This window comes from Molossus molossus, unplaced genomic scaffold (genome assembly GCF_014108415.1).
Source record: "Molossus molossus isolate mMolMol1 unplaced genomic scaffold, mMolMol1.p scaffold_m16_p_17, whole genome shotgun sequence".
NCBI classification, from domain to species: Eukaryota; Metazoa; Chordata; class Mammalia; order Chiroptera; family Molossidae; genus Molossus; species Molossus molossus.
Window position 1 is genome coordinate 26,418,361 of NW_023425352.1, and position 15,929 is coordinate 26,434,289.

Here is a 15,929-nt window from a genome sequence, read left to right on the forward strand (position 1 = left end):
TCTAACTGCTGAGCCAAACTGGCCAGGGCTACATATATTATTAAAACAATAATAATGGTAGAAATTGTTTACAATTTAGGCAAACAAGACTTGTTTGGCAAAGAGTATTCTCTTGCTGACGTTCTTTGGAATTGAAGGCATATAGTAATGACAGAAAGCCGACTATTCGTTTATTATTTTAAAATTCTCCATAGACAACCCACCCCACCCTTGTCCACCGCTGGTACCTGCTGTCCTGGAGCTTCTGTTCTGTTTCGAGGATGGGGAAACTGAGCCTCGCAAGGCAACAGCCTCCATTCACATCACGTGGGTGCTGTGCTGGTGGTCAGCCTAGAGCTAGACCTCAGCTCTGGGCTCCCTGTCCAGTGCTCTTTTCGCTGAGCCATTCTCGATGAGAAGTGGTGGCAGTTGCAGCCATCTTATTGCTCATGTCTCTGGACACATACCCTGAGCCCGACCTGGTGGCCAAGAGCCTAGCCCCTGCTGTGCCACTTATAGGCCGAGCATAGAGCTGAGCCCAGGGGGCCTCAGAAAATTGTTGAGTGAATGAGGAAAGGAAGGACAGAAATGCCCTCCAGATATTTTAGAGACTTACCATTCCTGGAGGTGGGTGGGCCAGTCAGCCAGCCATCAGTGGCAGATGGATTGCATTGGACCCCTTCCATCATGGTGGGGCATCGCTTTGGTCCTCCTTGGAACAGACACCTCTTCTGGATATGGACTTGCCACTCTTTCCTGAAATGCTTCTATCAGCCCGACCACCTGTGTGTTCACGGAATATCTCATCCACTGCCCTGGTATTCCCCATCACACTCGTTCTGCCCAGGCAGCTTGTTTTGGAGCAGTGTAAGTGCAGCAATGGATTTGTGCTCCTGGGAATTCACGCGTCTTACCACAGGCCCTATGAACCAGAAGCGGGTGTCCTGATGGAACTGTGGTCAGCCCTGAAGGCTTGGTTATGGTAGCAGTTGACCTGCAAGGTTGGGGTTCTGTCTTTTTAGTTTTTTTTAGGTAGAGTGGGAGGGAGAGAGAGAGACAGAGAGAGAAACATCGATGTGAAAAGGACACATCGAGTGGCTGCCACCCGCACGACCGACCAGGGCCGGGGACAAACTGCAACCAACGTATGTGCCCTTAGCGGGAACCGAACCCGGGTCTCTCTGGACCGCAGGCCGATGCTCTAACCGCTGAGCCAAACCGACCAGGCCTGGGGTTCCGTCTTAACAGGGCGCACAATGTGCTTTGAATCTATGACTGTTTCTCCCACGGTAACCAACAGGTGGAGTGGGAGGGGCTCCTTTCATTTACGTCCAATAACTTATCTACAGAATCGTTTCCCCTGTCTGTGCACCTGTGAGCTCTGCTGGTTTGAAGTCCTAGTGCTGATGGCCGACTGCCTCCTTGGGGGATGGCGCAATGATTCCATCGAACTGGGGTGCCACCTGGCCGAGTTGGGCTCCTCATTCCTCTGAGCCAAGGGGGACATGAGTTGCTGCTACAATGTGGCAGAAGATCTCTATCTGCAACGTTGGGGCACATCTTAGTACTTAGTAAAAATTCATGGAAAACCATAGCAACCAATAAAAGGCAGGGCCACTAAGGAAGAAGACGATACAGAATAGAAGGTTTGGGTCACTCCTTCAAATAAAGGACCCTGACTAGCTGAGGTATTTTAATTACATAAATTATATACATTTTAATTACTTAACATTTTAATGTACCTTGGAGTCCATTTCACGGTCGTCTGCATGATGTTCCATTGTGTGGCTGCATCACATGGTTGACTGAATAAGGGCCCCTAACAATCGTCCACAACCTGATCCCTGGAACCTGCGAATGTTAACTTTATGGTAAAAAAGGACCTAGCAGATGTGATTAATTTCTTTTCTTTTTTTTTCTTTATTGATTTTAGAGAGAGAGGAAGAGAGAGGGGAGAGAGAGATAGAAACATCTATGAGAGAACCTCGATTGGCTGCCTCCTGCATACCCCACACTGGGGATCGGGCCCACAGCCTGGGCACGTGCCCTGACCTGGAATCGGACCGGCGACCTCTTGGTGCATGGGTCGACGCTCAACCAGAGTCACAGAAGCCGGGCAGCAGATGTGATTAAATCAAGGATGGTGAGATGAGAAGATTGTCCTGGATGATCTGTGTGGGCCCTACTGCAATCACATTGGTCCCTATGAGACAGAAGATAGGACACAGAAGAGAAGGACCACAGAGGTGAGCCTGCGGCGATGTGCTCACAGACCAGGGGAGGCCAGCAGCCACCAGAAGTCGGAAGAAGCAAGGGGAGGATTCTGTCTTAGAGCCCTGGTCCAGCCATACTGGTTTCAGACTTCTGCCCTCCAAACTGAGAGAGAGTACATTTTTTATTCTAATACAAACACAACTAAACAAAACGAAACAAAGACTAACACAACTCTCTCGTAACAATGGATATTTGGATTATTTCTAATCTTTTGCTTTGCAAACACGGCTGGAGTACGTTGCCTATGTCATTTCACATATGAGTGAGTAAATCTAGGAATTAAATTGCAGAAGTGGAGTTACAGGATCAAAGAACTAGAAAGCCCTTCTTTTCTGCCTGCGTTTGTAATTTAGTTCTGCTGCTGTGTCCAAAGAGCATCAATTCATGTTGGATCCGTGGCACAATTCCCCTCCCTTGACTTTCCCCAGTGTCATTCAAGACCCAGCTCAGAAAATACCTTTCCCCAAGAGCCTGCGTCTGCCAGGCAGGGCTCCCGCCTCCACTGGCTGATTCCCATAGCAACGGGGACACGCTCTCCTGGAGCCCTGGTCACGCTGCGCTGTGTCTACCCGGCTGTCTCTCGGAGATGGTGAGCTCCCTCAGCGCAGGGCCGGGGACGTGCTCACCTCTGCATCTCCTGGGCGAGGCCCGGAGCACAGCACGGGCTCAGGAAACGGATGGGAGGCTTGGAAGAAGGTGAGCTGCCTCTTTTGGGGGCTAAGGGTAGAAGGCGGTACTTGGAGGTCTCGCCTGACTGGACAGAGGCCAGGGCTCAGACACATCAGGGAACTGAACAGGGTTCTAGAACCACGGATGCTGCCCTCTTACCACATACGATGGAGCTGCTCTCTGAACCTGGAAACCCACCCATGTAGTTTGTGTATTTTGTATGTTCCAAGTACCTGAGTGGACATGAGGCCAATGATTCACTGTGAGGAGGGAGAACAGTCTCAAGGGGGGGAAGGCAGTGAACCCCCAGGTTTCAGCTCAAATCAGAAACCCTGGTAGGCCGAGGGCTGGCTGTGCTGCGGACAGACCCAACCGTGGAGGGCAGCGCCGGTGACCCTTCCCGGTCTGTTTCCACTGGGCTGTTCCGGAACCTCTTCTGTCCTAAGGAAGCCGCTTCTCTCCCACAGAGCTCTGTACTCGTCCTTTGTAAGACTTACCAGAGTTGTATAGGGATGGTCATTCAAGAACATCTTGTGTTTATTTGTTTGATGCCTGTCTTTCCTGCTGAACAGTAAACCCCACGAGGGCAGGGTTGGGCCTCCGTCCTCTACTGTGGGTCCGTGTTGCCGGGCACCTCGCTGGATTTGCCGGAGAGATGGATGACGTGGCTCACAGAGCCCGGTGGAGCAGGTGTTGTTATTTCCCTTGTTCCAGGATGGGCAAACTAAGGCGTAGGGAGGGCGGGTTCCTTAGAGTCAGGAAGTGGCACCAGGAGTCAGACTTAGAGGGACCAGCCCCAGGAGCGAGCGTGCGACTCAGCCAGGCTGGGGAAGTGAAACCTCCGCCTTTTGGGCCCTTGGCGGTTGGGCAGTGAGACCAGGGCTGCTGGTGGCTGTAACTCCAGCCTAGCGGACAGCTGGTCTGCAGGCATGATTCTGAGGGAAGCAAAGATGAGGGGGCGGGGTGGGGAGAGGCGGATTTTGAGTTCCTGGGCACAGCCATCCCTTTGCCTTCCCCGCGCTTGGAAACGAGAGCCAGCGCATGCCCGCTTAGGCTTGGCTGGCAGGGATCACATCCTTGTTCTTGTGATGGAGAGTCCAGTGACCATGGTGATCCGAACCATCTCCACTGTCATGTCAAGGAAAGAGAGTCAAAGAGCTGGCTCATCGAGAACCTAGGTTGTTTCTATCTTTCCTCTAGAGTCGAGACCATGGTCAAGGTCGCGAGATGGCTGCCGCAGCTCCAGGCACACCCAGGGTAGGCCTGAGGCGGTGTTCCTTCCCTGTCTCTCTGTGAGAGTGAGCAAACCTTCCCAGCAGCTCCCCAGCGGACGTCCTCTCGTTTCACTGGCTAGAACTGTCGTCTGCCCATTGTGAAACCGAGCATGTGCAAGGGGAAGAAGGTGCTATGGTTGGTTTGGAGTGATTAAGAAAGACTCCAAGGGGGCCTGAACAAAACTGGTTCTGCTAGGAAGGAGGAAGGGGAGGGTGGCCATTAGGCGGGGTCTGCCATGCTTGTTCAGGGAGGGGCCTGCCACATAGTAGGTGCTCAGTGAGTACTCACTGAGCAGGTGCCTACGTGGGGTGAGCTCTCTGTGCCAGCCAGCAGAGCAGAGTGGCTGGAGGAGGTTCGTGGGTGGGGCAAGAGCCTTCTGACTGCGGCTGCTTGTCTTTCCCCAGCCTCGGGGGAAGTACCCAAACTCACAGGTTTGACAGGGACGGCCAGGGATGGGCAGACGTTTTGACTCAGTGGGGCCAGAGGGGCCAGGTTTTCATGGAAACAATCCCGATCCAGGTCCAGCCCTAGGGGATCTGAGTGCAGACAGGAGGGCAAAGGGGCGGGGGCCGGGTGGAGAGAAGTGGTGTGGCTTCCGTGGGGAGACCCCTCAGGCCTGCAGAAGGTGCCGGCTCCCTTGGGCCCCAGCGTGTAAATGGAAGAACCGAGCTCCTTTTCCACCCAACACAGTTCATTCTGTGCGTCGTCACTGAACACCTGGATGTGCAGGCGTGGAAGTGGAGGAGGTACAACGGGAGTAACGCAGGCCTGTCCCTACCCTTTGGAGCTTACGGTCTAGTGGAGGAGGCAGGTATTAACAAGTCATCACAGAAGGAAATGTAGATGGTGACTGTGGGGGTGATGAGAAGGAGAGGCGTGGGGGGAACCCCAGGGAACACATTCCCACGGTGTCCGGGGAAGATGGGAGGCGGAGAGAATCAGTGACTTTGTGACCTAATTATCAGGTGAAGTCCGTCTGTCATGATGATGGGTCAGCGGCGAGGTGAGGAGTAAAGGGTGCTGCTTGGGTCTCTGGCTCATCTTGCAGGGCAGGCAGGAGGGTGTTCGGGAGACAGAAAGCACTAGAAGGGCTGGGGTTGGAGGAAGGGAACGAGAGGTCGTGAACTGGGTTTTAGTTGTGTCGAGTTTGAGGTTCGAAGCAGACGGTTGGAGAAAACGTCTGGAAGCAGCAAGTCTTCTCAAGTTCTCCTGTCCCCAGGTCACAAAGAATCCCTGGTGACACCTGCCCCTCCCAGTTTTTACTCGTTGTGGAACCGGGGCTGTGTCCTTAAATGACACAGTAGTAAGTGCCGATTCCTTCCCATGAGTCAGGCTCTCTCTGAAAAGACGGTATGTTTCCGCCTATGGGGCCCCGTAACAACCCTATGGAATAAGTAGTGTTACAAACCACACTCTGCAGGTGGGGAAACAGAGGCCCAGAAATCATCAGTAGCTTCAGTGCCCCACTGGCCCAGATCAAAGCTGGATGGAAGCCAGGGAGCCCAAGCCAGGTCTGCGGGTTAACCGCAGCCCCAGCGGCCTCCTGTGTGTCGGAGCCCGTGTTTGCCTAAGCATCCGGGACCTGGTGTTGGGACCCTCGTTATCACCGACTGACAGAAAGCTGTTGCGGCCCTGACCCTGTGACAGCACATTATGGCGGCACAGGATTTTAGCAGAAAGGACATTAGAGAACTTGGGAACCGGAAGATGAGATTTGACAGCTGACATCAAAGGTGTCTGAGCCGTATCTGCTGCGCTCGCGTGTGAGGCCCTGGCTGGTCGTGCTGAGGAGCCCTGCTTCCCCGGTGCCCCCAGCAGAGCTCAGCTGTTTCAGCTCCGTCTGTCCCCAGGGTGGGGCTGGCTGGGCCCGGCCTGGCCCACGGCAGAGGAGCAGCACAGAGCTCAGCAGGCAGAGGCGAGGCTCCAGGCCGCCGTGCTCCCAAATGCTCCTCTGTCCGACGAGATGGTTGTTTCACCAGAATATGTTGGCTGACAGGATGGCAGCAGCTTTCTTTCTTTTCAGTTTTTGTTTTGTAACTTTTTAATTGTATTTAAAATGGATACAGAAAACTGCAGAAGGCAAATGTGTGGCAGGATGAATTATTGTAAGGGGACCTCCGTCCCTGTTTCGTACGCAGCTCCCTTCCTCCCCACGAACGTAGCTCCCATCTGACTTTTATGGTAATTACTTCCTTGCATTTCTATCTAATTTTATTACCCAAGCTTCTTCTTAAACTTACCAATTTGTCTTATCCACTTTTTGAAATTAAATAAACAATATGAGTTGTAGTAAAAACCACATAGCATAAAATTCACAATCTTAACCCTTCATAAGCGCACAGTTCGGTAGCGTTAGGTATAGTCGCATTCTGGTGCAATGCAGCTCCAGAACTTCTCCGCGCAGAACTGAAACCACATCCATTAAACGGCCCCTCCCTCAGGCTCTGGAACCCTCAATACCTCTGTCTATGAGTTTGCCCCTCCAGGTACCTCCTAGGAGGGATCGTATAATGCTTGTCTTCTGGTTTATTTCATTCAGCATAATGTCCTCAAGGCTCAGCCACGTTGTAGTGTGTGTCAGAATTTCCTTCCTTTAGGGCTGAATAGTACAGCATATTTTGTTTACCCATCATCCGCCAATGGACATTGGCGTTGCTTCCACCTCTTGGCTATTGTGTACAGCACTGCTATGAAGATGGGTGTGCTCTTACCCACTTTTTTATTTTTTTATTTTTTTTTATTTTTATCCTCACCCGAGGACATTTTTCCAATTTTTGTACAGATAGAGTGAGAGGGAGAGAGAGAGAGAGAGAAACATCGACGTGAAAGGGACACATCGAGTGGCTGCCACCCGCACGACCAACCAGGGCCGGGGACTAACTGCAACCGAATTACGTGCCCTTAGCGGGAACCGAACCTGGGTCTCTCCGGACCGCAGGCCAACGCTCTAACTGCTGAGCCAAACCGGCAGGGCTCTTACCCACTTTTTTATTTGTATGTCTTCTAAGTCTCTTTTAATCCAAAAATTCTCCCTCGATCTCTTTTCCCTCCTCTTTTAATTTATGTGTTGAAGAACCGCAGGCATTTGACCAACGACCTTCCCTCGTCTGGGTCTTGCCGACGACATCACGATGGCACAGTGCAGCATGTCCTCCGTCCTCCGTATTCCCGGTAGGTTGGTGCTGGATCCAGAGGCTCCATCAACTCAGGTTTTGATTTTTTGGCAACTATAAGTGGTGTGTTCTTTCATCAAAGGCACACATGATGCTGCGTTATCGCTTTGTGTGTTTGTGTGCATAGGGGGTGATGTTAACAGCTGCTGATACTCAATACCTAGATCCATTCATTAGTTTATGAGTACAAAATGGTGTTGTTCTAATCATTTCTTTTTCATTAAATAGCTGAAGCAACTTTCTTTGCAGTTAGCCGATGGAGAGAAACCGAACCAGAACCAGCGTGATGCTGCTTTCGGGTGCCTGAGCTATTCCGGCTTTTGCATAAGATTTTGTTTGAAGAGTTCATTATTTAAAAATGAATAAAAGAGCCCTGGCCGGTTTGGCTCAGCGGTTGGAGCGTCGGCCTGCGGTCCAGAAAGACCCGGGTTCGGTTCCCGCTAAGGGCACGTACCTCGGTTGCAGTTTGTCTTCGGCCGTGGTTGGGTTGTGCGGGTGGCAGCCACTCAATGTGTCCCTTTCACGTCGATGTTTCACTCTCTCTCGCCCTCCCACTCTATCTGAATAAAAAATGGAAAAATGTCCTCGGATGAGGATAAAAAACAAAAATAAAAATGAATAAAAGAGCAGAAAACTTCTGGGTAATGGTAATTGATCGAATCCATCTGCTTTCACTCTCAAAATTACAGTAAATTGACAGAAAAAGGATTTTTATGAAGGTCCAATAGTTTAAAGGACAGGGAAAACTGAAGTGAGCCAACAGCAACAACATTTTGGAAAAGTTGTCAAGAATTGGGCATCCTCTAAGTGTTTTTTTGAGAGAGGATGCACGAGAGGTCATTATTTTGAGAACTTCAGCATCTGAAAATGTCTTTATGTTACCCTCACATTTGATCGACAGTTTGGCTGTGAGTAGGATTTTAAGCTGGAGATCATTTTCATCCAGAGCTTTGAAGGCGGTGTTCCCCTGGCATCTGGGCCCCGGTGTTGCTGTTGAAAGGACCGAGACCATTCTACTCCCTGGCTCTTTGTAGGTGACATTAACTTTACTCTTTCCCGAAGTCTCTAGAACCGTCTTTTGCTCTCAGTGTGCTGATGTTCCACAGGGACTCGAGTTGGTGTGAATCTATTTTCATACACTGTGGAGACAAATTCTAACATAATCAGATTAGAGGTGAATGTTGTTGGCACCAGGGAAGGGAAATGGGGCAGGAGACTGCCATTTTCATTACAAATCTTATTTTATTTATTTTTTTCTTTATTGATTTTAGAGAGACAGGAAGGGAGAGGGAGAGAGAGAGAGAAACATCAACGAGAGAGAACACTGATTGGCCGCCTCCTGCATGTCCGCAGCTGGGGATTGGGCCCACAACCTGGGCATGTGCCCTGACCAGGAATCAAACCGGCGACCTCTGGGTGCATGGGTCGATGCCCACCCAGTGTGATTTGACCATTTGTGCATGTATAGCTTTGATGTAAAAATAAAAACTAAAATTAAAATGAAAGGAAAAGACAAAGAAGGAGCATGGGCTTAGGAGTAAGTCAGACCTGGACTTTTTTTGTTTGTGAGTCGCACAGCTCTGGACAGCACTTTTTTTTTTTTATCCTCACCCGAGGACTTTTTTTTTTTTTTTTCCAATTTTTGTACAGATAGAGTGGGAGGGAGAGAGAGAGAAACATCGACGTGAAAGGGACACATCGAGTGGCTGCCACCCGCACGACCAACCAGGGCCGGGGACAAACTGCAACCGAGGTACATGCCCTTAGCGGGAACCGAACTCGGGTCTCTTCGGACCGCAGGCTGACGCTCTAACCGCTGAGCTAAACCGGCCAGGGCTGGACCTCACTTTTTAAATTTAAAATGGGGTGGGGGTGCACTCCACGCTATCCAGGTTCCTCGTGTGATGGAGGACATCGAAGATTTCGTAGGCTGTGAAGAGTCAACCCACAGGAAGCGTTAGCGCCCCGAGGAGATGCAGAGGAGCCTGGGCAGCGGCTGAGGTGGAGGCGTTTCCAGCGGCCAGAGGACCTTGGGCAAATCAAGACCGAGTCCCTTCCTGCAGCCCCGCTTGTGCTCTGTCCTCCCCTCTGCTCCCTGCTTGCAGAGAAAACTGCTCTGTGCGGTGCAAGCGGCCCCTCGAACTCCCGCCTTCGCTGGGCCCCACTGTCACCTGGAGAGCCGAGTTAGTCCCCCAACCGCCAGTGGGGCAACCTTCCAGTCTGTACTCCCAGGTCATGCCCTCGTGCCCCGGTTCCAAGTCTGCGCCTCCCAAGCCGTCTCCTCCTGGGAACCGAACCTGGGACCGAACCTGGAACCCAGGGGCGCCGCCCGCGGTTGGAACACCGCAGCCGGGCTTGCGCAGAGCAGGACCACACACACCGCAGGGGGAGCACCTCCTTCTTGATTAAGACACGGGTGTGCGCCGAGGGGAACGCTAATTGTTTCTGTCTCAAAGCAAACAGGCTGGAGCGCGGCGTTGCCACGGTTCTGAAGCTGTTTCGTGAAAGGCGCAGGTGATTAATTAGCAGTGTCTGCCATGACAGGAGGGCGAAGTGGTCGTATGCCCGTCACTGCTTGTCATCCCTGGCAGAGACGTGTTTTTCTTTTTTCAATTGGGTATAAAGCACACTGATTTTAAGTGTATAACTTGGTGTATTCTCTCTCTCTCTCTCTCTCTCTCCCCCTCTCTCCCACCACCTAGACCAAAATACAGAATATTTCCAGAAGCCCAGAAGAATTCCCTGTCACTACTCTCTTTACCACCACCATTATTTTGACTTCCATCACCACAGATTCGTTTTGCCTGTGTGTTACTTCATACACACGGAACTAAACACGGCGCCCTGTGTCTAGCTTCGTTCGGTCAGCCCAGTGTCTGTGTGAGGCTCTCGCGTTGCCAGGGGTTTGTTCTCGCTCATTCCACGGTGTGGGTACCACATTTGTTTATGCCTTCTCCTGCGGAAGAACGATTGAGTTGCTTCCCAGTCCGGGCTGTTCTGAATGACACTGCTAACTATTCTTGTACATGTGTTTGGTAACTGAACATGTCATTCTGTTGGGTGTTATTACGGACCAGCTATGTTCCAAATTCATATGATGAAGCCCGAACCCCCAGTGTTAAGAAGTGGGGTCTTTGGCCTAGCTGGTGTGCCTTAGTGGTTGAGCATTGACCCATGCACCAAGAGGTCACCAGTTCGATTCCTGGTCAGGCACATGCCAGGTTGTGGGCCCAGTCCCCAGTTGGGGGCAGGGCATGCAGGAGACTGGCAATTGATGTTCTCTCTCATCAATGTTTCTCTCTCTCTCTCTCCCTTTCCCTTCCCCTCTCTCTAAAATCAATAAAGAAAGAATTTTTTTAAAAAAAGAAGTGGAGTCTTCGGAAGGTGATTAGGTTTAGACAAAGTCATGTGTGTAAAGCCCCAATGATGGGATTTGTTATTATTCCCATTATTCCTTATAAGGAAAGAAAGAGACACCAGACTTTCCCCTCTGCCACGTGTGGATACAGCGAGAAGGCACGCATCTGCCAGCCAGGACAGGGATCTCACTGAGAACCTGACAATGTGGTACCTTGGTCTTAGCTTCCCAGCCTCCAGACCTTGACAAATAAATGTCTGTGGTTTAAGCCGTCCATGTATGGTATTTTGTTATAGTAGCCAGAGCTAAGACAGTCTCTGTCTTTCTCTTTCTCTGAGAGGACTTGCTGGGTCATAGGGAATGTGAATATGTAGCTAGATTTCTACTCACAAAGCACTGAACTGCACTAAATATGAACAGAGTCTCTATTCACCTCCAAACCGGTGCTGGGCTCCAGGTCCACCTGGAGCTGTTGAACTCAGGCTCCGACTATGAGGTATTATATCAACTCAGAGCAAGACTTAACGAAAGCAAACACCTATGCAACCAGGCAGCTCATTCTCTAACCGTTCACTGTCTTCATATGTTTGCAATATTTCATATTTTGAATTATTTAATTTAACGTTGGTTTTCTGCAGGCTTGAAGAAATCTTGAATTCCCTCTAATTCTTTCCCGACTTTTCAGGGGCTTGTCTAGGCTCGTCTTGCCCGATGTCAGACCTTCAGCTTTCTTAGTTGTCCACGAGCGGATCTTGTCTGTATTTGTTGGAAAAGGCTCTGGATACCTCCCCAGCCCACCCATCACTTCTCCATGACTGGAAATTGTTGTTGTTTTTTCCATCAGGAAGGGAATAATTTTTCCAAAAAATGACCTCCTAATGTTAGCTCGTTGCTTTTTGAAATAATAGCTGCTTTGAATGTTTTTGTTTGCATTAAATGCTTATGTTTGCTCCTTAAATACTTCTGGCTGTAGAAAACTCCTGATTTATAAACTCACTTTTAATTTTAACAAGGATCACACGTCTTGTTTCAGCAATACAGGGCCTTGTTCGTGGTGGATGTGCAATAAATATTTATTGAATGAACTGAATGGAAATCATTTAAGAAAACATTACATACACTGACTAGAGGCTGAGGAAGGCCTCTTTCAGCTCTGAGACTGGTAAGGCACAGGCCTCAGGCGATTCCTCACCCTAACCGCTGGGGGGGCAGTCGGAGGAGGGAGCCGGCAGCTCGAACTTTCACTACAGAAAGCAGTGGAGCTGCGGGGCACCCTCCGGGGGTCACTGGGTTGGGTCTGTTTATCCAGACTCCAGCTGCTCTGGCTCTGAACAACTGTGATTACTACTGGACTTCCATATTCTGTTTTTCCTCCAAGATTGGGATGTGAGTTTTCTGCTCCCGTCCCAGTGCATTTTGGCGTCACACACATTTATTGAGCATCTACTAGGCTCCTGACACTGGGCTAGGTGCTAGACTGCAACATGAGGCAGCCAGTCAACTCTGTGACCCTGGGCCAGTTGCTTGTTCTCTGGGGGCTCCATTTCCTTGTCTGTAAAGTGGGGGATTGAAATGCTTGTCTCTGGAGAAGCGTTCCACTGTGCTACGCTGGCTCATAGTTGGCATGCAATCAATGTTTGATAGATAAGTGAGCAAACTGCAGCCTGCACAGGTCCCTTCCCCTGCATTCTCCCTTTCTTCTTCTCTTCCTTCTTCCTCTCCCTCTTGCTTCTCTTTTGCTCTGAGTGCTTCTCACCTGACACAGTTGTCCTGGATGCACATGGTAGCCTCTGTAAAATGCCACTTGATCTTAATTCTAGGAACTTTGTTACTGAGACCCTCAAATGATCCATCCTTCTTCAAATTTGAGTACATCATGGGATTCAGAGATTAAAACAAAAATATCCTGAGTGTTGCTGGCACGACCTCCCAGCGACTCCTGGTTTCTCAGTCCCCATGGGGGTGGTGGGTCCACTGTGGATGGGATGCTGTATTTTACCCAGGTGTGCAGTCTAGGGGAGCAAGATCCAGACTCATTCATGGCTCGCCTCGGCAACCCCTTCGCCAATGAGCTGCTTGCTTCACTTCTGTGGGCCACAGGCTGTACAGTGGTATTTGGATTTGATCATTTCTCCATCCCCTTCCAGCTCTGACATTTTGTGATGGAAGCTGCACCAGTGTCACATGGCTGTCCCCTCCCCTTTGCCCCTCCCCCGTGGCTATCTTTCCCTTTGATGTGTCTCGTGCTCACTAACAGTACATGGAAACTGGAGAGGAGGGAGGCAGGCAAGCTTCAGACCCTTTGTCCCTGCCAGGCCCTTCCTTCAATGGCTCCCCAGAGTTTTCAGGTTCAAGTTCAAACTCATTAACTCAGTACACCAGACCTCGACTCTTAGAGCGCACACTCTGAAACCTCCGGCCCCCACCTCTGCTAACTGTGGAGATTCTGATTAAGAAGGTGTCGGGTGCGTCCTAGGAATTGGCATTTATAATAAACACTCCAGGGATGTTAAAAAATGTGGTTATGGGGGGGGGGGTTAGGTCACACTATAAAAGCATATGCTGAAACTGTCCCCATGCCACCACTCAGTCCCCTCCTTGGAAGCCATCACTATCATTGGTTCTGGGGATGGTGCACTGTAAGCACACACATATGTAGGCATGTGCTTGAATGCAGGGGCAAGCAGGAGATTCTGCAAGTCCAGTCAGGTCAGAGAATGGCTACGCTAGGCCCTCTGGAATGCGCCCTTGTCACTCTGACTTCCACCCACACTGCAACCTAAACCCCTGCCTTGCTGACCTTGCCACGGCTCAGCCATTGAGGATGCTGCTGCTGCTGCGGCCTGTGTGCCTTACCGCATGCAGTTCTCTGCCCAGGAAACCTTTCTTCCTGTTTGCTATCCAGCCAATGCCTGTTTACCTCTCAACACTCAGCGCGAGTGCTTCCTCTTCCAGGGAGCCTTCCAGCTTTAACCTGAGCCCCACACTCTGGGTTCTTTGCAAGTTCACACTCTCTGTTACAAAACTGATTATGTTGAGTGACTTCCCTTTTTCTGTTTCCCTGCTGGACTCTGAGCGCACTGTGGGCCAGACCCGTTTTTATTCCCTGTCGAGTTGCTGAGTCCCAGGACAGTGTACATAGTACATAAATACTCAGTGAATGGTATTTAACCAGTGCTCAGATAGCAGGCATCTTGTCTCATTTTTGCCTTTCGTAGTTTGGGAATGCAAACCACAGTGCTGTGCAGCCTCACCCACGCTCTCTGCCTTCCCGGTGTTTCAGAGGGGCTGGTGGAGATGAGGAGAGGAAGGACCCTGAGCAGAAAGCTGGAAGGAGGTTATGGTTTTCCTGAGTCACAGGCAGGAGGTGGCCTACAGCTCCTGAGCACACATGGCTGAGGGGATTCCGAGGAGGCTCATAGCACTGGATGGGGAGACCCAGCCCCGTACCCTCTGGGGGGTTGCCTGCTGGTGGCCAGTGGGCAGAGTGGGGCTTGGCGGAGTACTCCTGGCAGAAGCAGTGTGGCAGGCCTGCCTCCTCCCCAACCGTGCAGTGCGGAGGAGCAGGTGGCCCGGCTGTACGGAGGGGGCAGGGAGACCCAACAGAGGGAGGGGCATGGGAGAGGAAACTGAACAGGCAAAGAGGGGGTGGGAGGTTGGAGTGTGCGGCTGGCCAGGCGGTTGTTTAACGAGCATAATGTGCTGGGAACACTAATGAGCTGTGTTCATTCATGGTGAGCTGCCTCCCAAATTGGGGAGCGGGCCAGATTCTGGGGTGGAGGAACTGGGGATGGGAGCCAATTTGGGGAGCTGCCCAGCTTCTGGGGCAGGGCCTCCCGTGATGGGCGGGTGGGGAGTCTTTGTCCTGGGTTTGAGGGGCCCTCCTTCCTTCCCAATTTAAAGCAAAGGCCAGGCCTTGCTAGGTAGTGACAACTTGGCTTAAGGCTTGCTTGGGATTCACTGTCCAAGCCCGTGTGGAAACTTCTAGGGCAAGGCTGATCATGTAGCCCCTTCCTCCCTTCCCCCTCCCTCCCACCCCTTCACCCTGCCTCTCTGCAGCCCCCAGGGCTTACGGCCAGGTTAATCAACACTTCCCTCTTCCCCACATGGGTTCTGGCTGCAAGGAACCTTCTGAGGTCACGGGGCCAGGAAGGCACCCACCCCTGGAGCAGAAGGTTGGAGACCAGACGTCTTCAATAGTCTGAGTTCCGTCTGTGACAGGCCTAAGTGCCAGGTGCTGGGTTAAGTGCCAACGTGAGGAATTGAGGAAGCTATGTGTTGGGGCAGGCTGGGTCCCAGGAGGGTGTCAGAGAAGGAGCCACATGTGTAAACAGCCCCAGCTAAGAAGGGTAAACCAAGCAGTGGGCTCAGAGGAATGAGGATCTAACCAGCTGGGGAGGGTCTGGGAGGGTAGGGGGCTGAGTGCCCTGAGTAGGAATTTGTGAGGGAGAGGGGAGAGGAGGCCCTTATAGACTGTGAAACTCTGGCCAAAGATCGCACCACACAAAGGCCCCTGAGAAAGTCCCTTCCCCTTAAGTTGTCATTGAATTGATGCTTAAGGACCTATGGGCCTGGCTGGAGGTCATGGACCATAGTGTGTGACAACTTTCAAAAGAACTGTCAAAAGCCCATGAAATCAGCCACGTTAGTTGTGACACACTGATCACACAGTATGCGCTGTGATAATAGAAATACTGCAACATTTTCATCAAGATGGAAGAGAAAAAGAAGAACCCTGCGCCTGTACCTAGTGGGTGATGAGGCCTTAACATCGTGGAGTCCATCAGCATCACTCCACCCACCGCAGGCAAGCCGTGCTCACCCCGCGCCGCTCAGAGCATCCACCTTTCTGTCCGGTTTCTTCCAAGACGAAACCGGGCAGCCAACTCCTGTGAGGGGAGGTGCTTCTTGAGCTGCTCAACTGTTCCTTCTTGCTAGACTGCAGGCAGCCTGGAATCAGGGTGCCAACTGATGGACTGGAGATGTCTGGGTCCTATGGAGCACCAGCAAATCACAGCTGTCCTTGATTTTGGGGAGGTCCTTATCTTTTCTAGCTTGAGGATAATTCTCTCCCCACCTAGATTTTGTGTTCACACCCATGTTCACAGTTGCCTTAGATGGAGAGAAGTCTCTGCCCCAAAGAGTGTGAGGCCCGGGGTCTGACATGGGTGGCCTGTGGTGCTTCTCTCCCAAGCAGGTGG